The 9,286-nt window shown below is 41.7% G+C and overlaps 1 pseudogene; it reads left to right on the plus strand.

Moving 5' to 3' along the window:
• Window positions 1-1,036: 1,036 nt before the first annotated feature.
• On the plus strand, window positions 1,037-1,117 carry LOC133065763 (U4 spliceosomal RNA; annotated as a pseudogene).
• The last annotated feature ends 8,169 nt before the right edge of the window (window positions 1,118-9,286 follow it).

Here is a 9,286-nt window from a genome sequence, read left to right on the forward strand (position 1 = left end):
ACCTATGACTTTAAGACAATTGAGAAGACTTTTGGGAATCACAGGCTACTGTGATTTGGACTTGTGATTTGGATTCCGGGTTATGGGGAACTTGCCCAACCTTTATATCATCTTATAGCTGAAACTCAGCAGGCCCAAACCGACAAACTGGTTTGGTCTCCAGATACTCAAAAGGCTTTTAAGGTTCTTCAGACTGCTCTCCTTCAAGCTCCCGCTTTGAGCTTGCCCACAGGGTCAGAATTTAGTTTGTTTGTCACTGAAAGAAAAGGTGTGGCCTTGGGAGTTTTGACACAACCCCGAGGGCCTTACCAGCAACCTATTGCTTATCTAAGCAGAGAATTGGATGTAATTTCACATGGGTGGCCCCACTGCCTAAGAATAATTGGGGCAGCGGCTTTATTATCACCTGAAGCTTTAAAAATAATTAATGATGAAACCTTACTGTACTGACTTCTCATGATGTGAGTGGAATCTTAAATTCTAAGGTTAATATTTGGATGACAGACAGTAGGCTTCTTAAATATCAGTCATTGTTGTTAGAAGGACCAGTAACTAAGCTTAAAGTTTGTGGAAATTTAAATCCTGCCACTTTCCTTCCTGAGAAAGAAAATGAAACACCTGATCACGATTGTTCCCAATTCCTAACTTGAAACTATGCGGCTTGGGAAGATCTAATGGATACCCCATTAGACAATCCTGACATGGAAGTATTTATAGATGGCAGTTCTTTTGTTCAGGATGGAAAGCGTAAAGCAGGTTACGCCGTGGTGACTGCTGAACAGGTTTTAGAAGCAAAATCTCTCCCCCAGGGAACCAGTGCCTAGTTAGCGGAGATGGTGGCTCTGACCTGAGCTCTAGAGTTAAGCAGCGGGTAAATATCTACACTGATTTTAAGTATGCTTATTTGACTTTACATGCTCATGCTACAATATGGAAAGAAAGACAGTTTAAAACAGCAACAGGAGAACCTATTAAACATTTCAGAGAGATTGAGAGACTTTTAACTGCTATATATTGTCCTAAAGAAGTAGCTGTTAGCTTTGGCAGTGGCAGTATCGTAGCCAATGAGGTTTATCCGAGGCGCGATTATTGCTAAAAAAAAAAAAAAAAAAAAAAAGAAGTAGCTGTTATGCATTGCAAAGGACTCAACAGGGATGGGAGTAAAGTAGCTGAAGGTAATCAGCTGGCTGGCTGTCAAGCCAGAAAAGCTGCACTTTATGAAACCCCCTCATTACAGACGCCTTTGATCTGGACAGGTCCTGTGGAACAGGAAAAACCACAATATACTGAGGAAGAATTAGAAAGATACAAGAAAAGAGGAGCAAAGATTACTGATAAAGGATGGTTACAGTCTGAGGATGGACGATTAATAATTCCTGAAAGTGCTCAATGGAAAATTCTTAAGGGTTTACACCAGAGTTTTCATTTGGGTGCAGAGAGTACTTACCAGATGGCTTCTCATTTGTTTGAAGGTAAAAATGTAATAAAAACTTTAAAGAACATTATCAAAAGGTGTGATGTTTGTCAGAAAACTAACCCAAACACTGAAAAGCTAGCAAAATCTAGATTACAACGAAGTGGAAATTATCCTGGCGAGGACTGGGAAATTGATTTTACTCATATGCCAAAAGCTAATGGGTATTCTTGCTTACAAGTTTGGGTGGAGACTTTTACTGGATGGATTGAGGCTTTTCCCTGTCATAGTGAACAGGCTAAGGAGGTTATAAAGATTTTAATCCATGAAATTATCCCCAGGTTTGGGCTGCCAGGGAGCCTTCAGAGTGACAATGGCTCTGCCTTTAAAGCTGCTGTAACTCAGGGGGTGTCTAAATCCCTAGGAATAGAGTATCACTTACACTGTTTCTGGAGACCTCGATCCTCAGGAAAGGTTGAAAAAGCTAATGGCATTATCAAAAGACATCTGCGCAAATTAACTCGAGACGCAGGACAACTGAATTAAAGTCCTACCCATAGCTTTAATGAGGGCTAGAACTGCCCCCCAAAAAGGAGGGACTGTCCCCCTTTGAATGTATTTATGGAAAGCCTTTCTTCCGCACAGACATTGTTATAGACCCTGAAGACTTGGAATTAACTAATTATGTAACTCAGCTGTCAGCTTTTCAACAGGCATTAACAACTCTGGGAGACAACTCCTAACCCAGTCTCTGAGTCAAGCAAGCCTCTATTTGAGCCAGGACCCGAGGTCCTCATAAAAACATTGGGGTCTGGGGGCCCATCCTTTGAGCCCCTCTGGGAAGGCCCTTACCAGGTTATTCTTTCTTCTCCCACAGTCGTCAAAGTATCAGGAATTGATTCGTGGGTACATCACATGCGAGTTAAGAGGTGGCACCCTGACCAGAACTAAGTGATGTCATTTTATGTCTTTACTTTCTATGCTCTGACTTTGTACTTTTCAGATGGGCCTGATAATCTATGTGAGCCTACTTCTGCTGACTCCAAAGATCCTGAGTCTGCTGTTTGATCCTTAAGACAATGCCTTCCTGTCCTGGGCTCACTCCTACACAGCATTTCACAATCAATCTAACTGCTGGGTCTGTGGAGCACTCCCCTCTTCATCAGTGGAAGGTTTCCTGTGGTGGGCATCTCCACTTCAAGGAAAAGACTTACTGCAATTCTGTGAATACCTTCGACAACAATCATATGCAATGCCTCTTCTTCATCTGACAACATCTAACAACCTTAAAATGGACTGATGTAACTATGGACATAATGTGACTTTTCATTTTGATTTTAACTTGGTTTAATGACTATTTTGCCTTTCATCTGTAACTGTATAATGGGGTTTTCTAACCGCCTAAACGCTTTTAAGTTTCAAATGGTTGTCTGAGCTCCTATGAGTGCCACATCCTCCTCCAACTATTACTTGGGGCCCCTGGATCAGAAACCCTCAATATGAGGGTTAGGAGAATATGTTGCCTCAACAATTTAGGGACCATGCCCCTAAACAGCAGGAAGTAGTTATGGAATGAAAACGATGCCCCTTTCCCTTGGCAACATAATTCTCCTAAAAGAAAAGGGGGGAATGAGAGAGTCAATTCCTAGGCAGGTTGATAAGAAGTCTAGGGGTCCCCATGGAGAGAGGGGTCTGGAATTCTCAAGGAGGAAGAAAGGACAAACTTTTTTTCCCTCTACATTCCTTAGGATTATATAACAATAATGTATCCTGCTTGAGCACAGTCTCTGGAAAAAACCTTCTGGCTAATCCTGTTATCTTAAGGTGTAAATTATGGGAGTAGGCCTAGTGAGGTCTTTACAACCTCCAGACATTCTTTTGATTCACTGTAACAACTAATTTGAGAGTATATAACTCCATTGCTAACGCTAGCAAGGGGGTACTCTTTCTGTCCCCTTCTGATGCCTATATCAGAAGCTTTCTCTATCTCCTTAATACTTTAATAAAGCTTTATTACACAAAGCTTTGAGCAATCAAGCCTTGTCTCTGGCCCCGGATTGAATTCTTCTCCTCTGGAGGCCAAGAATCCTGGCGTCTTTTCATGTGTCAGCAACAACTTTTCACGACTCCATGGACTGCAACATGCCAGGCTTCCCTGTCTATCACCAACTCCCAGAGCTTGCTCAAACTCATGTCCATCGATTCAGTGATGTCATTCAATCATCTCATCCTCTGTCATCCCCTTTTCCTCCCACCTTCAGTCTTTCCCAGCATCAGGGTCTTTTCCAATGAGTCAGTTCTTCACATCAGGTGGCCAAAGTATTGGAGTTTCAGCTTCAATATCAGTCCTTCCAAGGAATATTCAGGACTGATTTCCTTGAGGACTGACTGGTTTGATCTCCTTGCAGTCCAAGGGACTCTCAGGAGTCTTTTCCAACACTACAGTTCAAAAGCATCAATTCTTTGGTGCTCAGTTTTCTTTACAATCCAACTCTCACATCCATACATGACTACCGGAAAAAACCATAGCCTTGGCTAGACGGACCTCTGCTGGCCAAGTAGTGTCTCTGCTTTTTAATATACTGTCTAGGTTGGTCATTCTTGCCTGGAAAATTTCCTGGATAGAGGAGCCTGGTGGGTTACAATCCATGGGGTCGCAAAGAGTCACACACGACTGAGCAACTAACTTACTTTCTTCTTTTCTAGGTTGGTCATAGCTTTCCTTCCAAGGAGCAAGTATCTTTTCATTTCATGACTGCAGTTACCATCTCCAGTGATTTTGGAGCTGAAGAAAATAGTTTCTCACTGTTTGCATTGTTTCCCCATCTATTTGCCATGAAGTGATGGGACCGGATACCATGATCTTAGTTTTTTGGATTTTGAGTTTTAAGCCAGCTTTTTCACTCTCCTCTTTCACTTTCATCAAGAGGCTCTTTAGTTCCTCTTCACTTTCTGCCATAAGGGTGGTGTCATCTTCGTATTTGAGGTTATTAATATTTCTCCTGACAATCTTGATTGCAGCTTGTGCTTCATCCAACCCAGCATTTCACACTGATGTACTCAGGATAGAAGTTAAATAAGCAGGGTGACAATATACAGCCTTGATGTATTCCTTTTCCAATTTGGAACCAGTCTGTTGTTCCATGTCCAGTTCTAACTATTGCTTCTTGACCTGCATACAGATTTCTCAAGAGGCAGGTAAGGTGGTCTGGTATTCCCATCTCTTGAAGAATTTTCCACAGTTTGTTGTGATCCACACAGTCAAAGTCTTTGGCGTAGTCAATAAAGCAGAAGTAGGTGTTTCTCTGGGACTCTTGCTTTTTCCATGATACGATGGATATTGGCAATTTGATCTCTGGTTCCTCTACCTTTATATTCTTTGCAGCCAAATAATTATATAAAAAATTATATTCTTAAAAAAAATTATATTCTTTGCAGCCAAAGATGGAGAAGCTCTATACAGTCAGCAAAAACAAGACTGGGAGCTGACTGTGGCTCAGATCATGAACTCTTTCTTTCAAAATTCAGACTTAAATTGAAGAAAGTAGGGGAAATCACTAGAACACATTCAGGTATGACCTAAATAGAATCCCTTATGATTATACTGTGGAAGTGAGAAATAGATTCAAGGGATTAGATCTGATAGACAGAGTGCCTGAAGAACTATGGAAGGAGGTTCATGACATTGTACATGAGGCAGTGATCAAGACCCTCCCCAAGAAAAAGAAATGCAAAAAGGCAAAATGGTTATCTGATGAGGCCTTACAAATAGCTGAGAAAAGAAGGGAAGTGAAAGGCAAAGGAGAGAAGAAAAGATATACCGATACGAATGCAGAGTTTCAAAGAATAGCGAGAAGAGAGAAGAAAGCCTTCCTTGGTGACCAGTGCAAAGAAATAGAGGAAATCAATCAAATGGGAAAGACGAGAGAGCTATTCAAGAAAATTAGAGATACCAAGAGAACATTTCAAGCAAAGATGGGCTCAATAAAGGACAGAAATGGTATGGACCTAACAGAAGCAGAAGATATTAAGAAGAGGTGTCAAGAATACACAGAAGAACTATACAAAAAAGATCTTCATGACCCATGTAACCACGATGGTGTGATCACCCACCTAGAGCCAGACATCCTGGATTGTGAAGTCAAGTGGGCCTTAGGAAGCATCACTACGAACAAAGCTAGTGGAGGTGATGGAATTCCAGGTGAACTATTTCAAATCCTAAAAGATGATGCTATGCAAGTGCTGCACTCAATATGCAAGCACATTTGGAAAATTCAGCAGTGGCCACAGGACTAGAAAACGTCAGTTTTCATTCTAATCCCAAAGAAAGGCAATGCCAAAGAATCAAGGATGACAGTTACCAAATGATAATTTTCTAACTCCACTAATTCTTTATTTATTTGTTAGTGTCTTACAGTAAAGAAGAGGTTTTTTTCCTCTCCTATTTATTTAATCATTTGTGTATTATTATTTATTTAATATTGATAATAGACATTAAAATAGGTATGAGGTGATATCTTATTGTGGTTAACTCACATTTCCCTGATGGTTAGTTATGCTGAACATCTTTTCATGTGCAGCTACATTTTACTCTTACTTAGGGTGGCCTTGAAAGACAAGGGTGAGGATGAAATCCTGTCCACGTCTCCAGGGTGGGGCATGGGGATAGAGGATTTAAGCAATGCATCTGGTTATTCACTTTTCCTGGAAAGAGTTGTCTGAAGTTGAAATATACATGGATTTATGGGCAGTGGTTAATGGCTTGGCTGGCTGGTCAGGAATTGGGAGGGAAAAGATCAGATGTGAGAGAAGAAGGTCTGGGATAGAAGCATGTGAATGGATCAGTGGAAAAGGACATAAAGTGTCCTTCATTAATAATAATAATGGGAGCACCTACAATGGAAGAGGCATTAAATGGTGATGTGATGGTAACCACCACCACTACATCTTTTAAATGCAGCACTAATTTCTGCCACTCCCCCCAGGAGATAAGATGCTTTGGTCATTGGGGCAGATTCAGAGGCTTCTACTTAGCCATCTCCAGTAAAACAACTCTTCTCCTAGACACCAAGGACCAGTGTTAGATAGTGTCAGCTATCAGCTATGCATATTCCAATTATACTATCTGGAACCAGGAAAATTACCAGATGTGGGTCTGTGGACCCAGTGGATCGAACTATGGACGCAGACTCTATTTATTACCTGGTCCCTTAGGCCTCCCATTCCAATAGCAAGCCAACACCAGCTCAGACTCTGTCCAATATTCCTTGAATTGTTTGGGTATCCCTCTTTTTTTGGGGGGGGTATTCCTCTTTCCCCAATGTACAGTTGCCCGAATGAATTATCCCTTTGTGGAGCCCTCTGGTCCTAGATCCCCTAACTTTTCTTCTCCTCCACAGCTCACTTATTCCACAACTCACTTATTCCAGCCAGAAACCTTGGTTCCAGCCTCAACTCCTTTCCTTCCTAAGCTCTGGTATCTAACCAATCACCAAGGGTTTTGTTTTGTTTTTGTTTGTTTGTTTTTTAAAGTCTCCATCTCACATATGTGGAATCCATCCAAATCCCCATTCTCATTGATGCTTCTGTGGTTGAGACCATCATCTCTGAATCACTGTAATTTATTCTTCACTGGTCCTACAAAGCATTGATGTATTCTTAACTGATCATCTCATTACCCTCCTTAACACAGTTTCCATATGATAACCAAAATGACCTGGTCACTTCATCCTCCTTGCTTAAGAACCCTTACTGCCTCACTGATGTCTTAGCCTAAACTGCTTAGGAGGACACTGATATTCTACTACTGTTTAAATATTCCCAGTCTTCCCACTGACCATCTCACACCAATAACTAGTCATCTGGTAGGTCTTTCTGTTCCTCCAGGCCCTTGGCATAGGCTATTATTTCCATCCACATAGCAATGATATCAACTACTTGCTGGGAAAGGCACAGATGGAATGCACGTGCAGTCTTTATTATGCATTAGGCTCTCAATGCAGTTTTCAGGTGGTTCAGTGGTAAATAATCTGCCTGCCAATGCAGGAGACACAGGAGACATAGGTTAGAACCCTGGGTCAGGAAAATCCTTTGGAAAAGGAAATAGCAATCCATTCCATTATTCTTGCCTGGAAAATCCCACGGACGGAGGAACCTGGTGGGCTACAGTCTGTGGGGTTGCAAAGAGTCTGACATCACTGAGCACACACATACTGCACTGCAGGCTCTCAATAATTACTGGCTAAATAAGTGACTAGAGTGATGAATTGGTTCCTGGTGGCTCAGACAGTAAAGGATCTGCCTGCAATGTGGGAGACCTGGGTTTGATCCCCGGGATGGGAAGATTACCTGGAAGAAGGCATGGCAACCCACTCCAGTATTCTTGCCTGGAGATTCTCCATGGATAGAGGAGCCTGGAGGGCTATAGTCCATGAGGTTATAAAGAATCGGACACAACTGAGCGACTAAGCACAGCACAGCACAGGGTGACTGATAAAGCCAGTTCCTCTTGACTATAAATTGATCACATTTTACATTAATGACTGTTAAACTAGGATTTCATTCTCCCTCTGGACATTATTTACATTTAATAATGAATGAACAACTGCAGTTCTCTTTGACAGCAAGATAGTTATTCACTTTTCACAGTCAAAAATGCCTGGTGAAGTAAACAATTAAGACAGACAAAAGCTTTGCCCCTCTGAGCTTTAAACAGTAACCAGGCAACTTCATTTGTTCTAAAAATTATTAACCATCCCACTGACAATGTACTCACAATACAGTGCCTTGGGTTCAACTGACCCGACCTCAAAGCACTTTGCAGGTACGCACCATGAATTTGGAAAACAATTTGCTTCCCCCGAGATGAGGGGCTTGGGGTATGAACAAATGCAAAGGATCCAAGAAACTGAATCACGCAGATAACTTTAACTAGTAGCTCCACCCTGTAAGTCTCTGTCACCCTGTTTGTTTAACCTATACACTGAGCACATCAAGGGAAATGACAGGCTGGATGTTACAAGCTGGAATCAACATAGGTGGGAGAAACAACAACAACCTCAGATATGTGGATGATACCAGTCTGATGACAGAAAGCGAAGAGGAACTAAAGAGCCACTTGATGAGGGTGAAGGAGCAGAGTGAAAGAGCTGGCTTAAGACTAAATATTAAAAAAACTAAGATCATGGCATCTGGCCGCATTACTGCATGGCAGAAAGAAGGGGAAAAGGTAGAAGTAGTGGCAGATTTCCCCTTCTTGGACTCCAAGATCACTGCGGACAGTGACTGCAGCCATGAAATCAGAAGACGATTGCATCTTGGCAGGAAAGCGATGACAAACCTAAACTGTGTTGAAAAGCAGAGACATTACTCTGCCAACAATGGTCTGTATAGTCAAGGCTATGGTCTTCCCAATGGCCAGATATGGTTGTGGGAGCTGGACTATAAAGAAGGCAGAATGCCAAAGAATTGATGCCTTTGAACTGTGCTGCTGGAGAAGACTCCCGAAAGTCCCTTGGACAGCAAGGAGATCAAACCAGTCAATCTTAAGGGAGATCACTCCTGAATATTCACTAGAAGGACTGATGCTGAAGTTGAAGCTCCAGTATTTTGGTCATATGTTGTGAACAGATGACTCATTAGAAAAGTCCCTGATGCTGGGAAAGATTTTTTTTTTTTAATCTATTAATCAGTATTTTTTGGTTATGTTGTTCAACTAACTATTAATCCTCATACAGACAGTGCCATCCACTTAAGTTTCTCTATTTGTTAAAACTTTATATTTTATATGCTGGGAAAGATTGAGGGCAGAACAAGAAGAGGGCGTCAGAGGATGAGATGGCTGGATTGCATCACGGATTCAATGAACATGAA

This window comes from Dama dama, chromosome 11 (genome assembly GCF_033118175.1).
Source record: "Dama dama isolate Ldn47 chromosome 11, ASM3311817v1, whole genome shotgun sequence".
Lineage (NCBI taxonomy): Eukaryota > Metazoa > Chordata > Mammalia > Artiodactyla > Cervidae > Dama > Dama dama.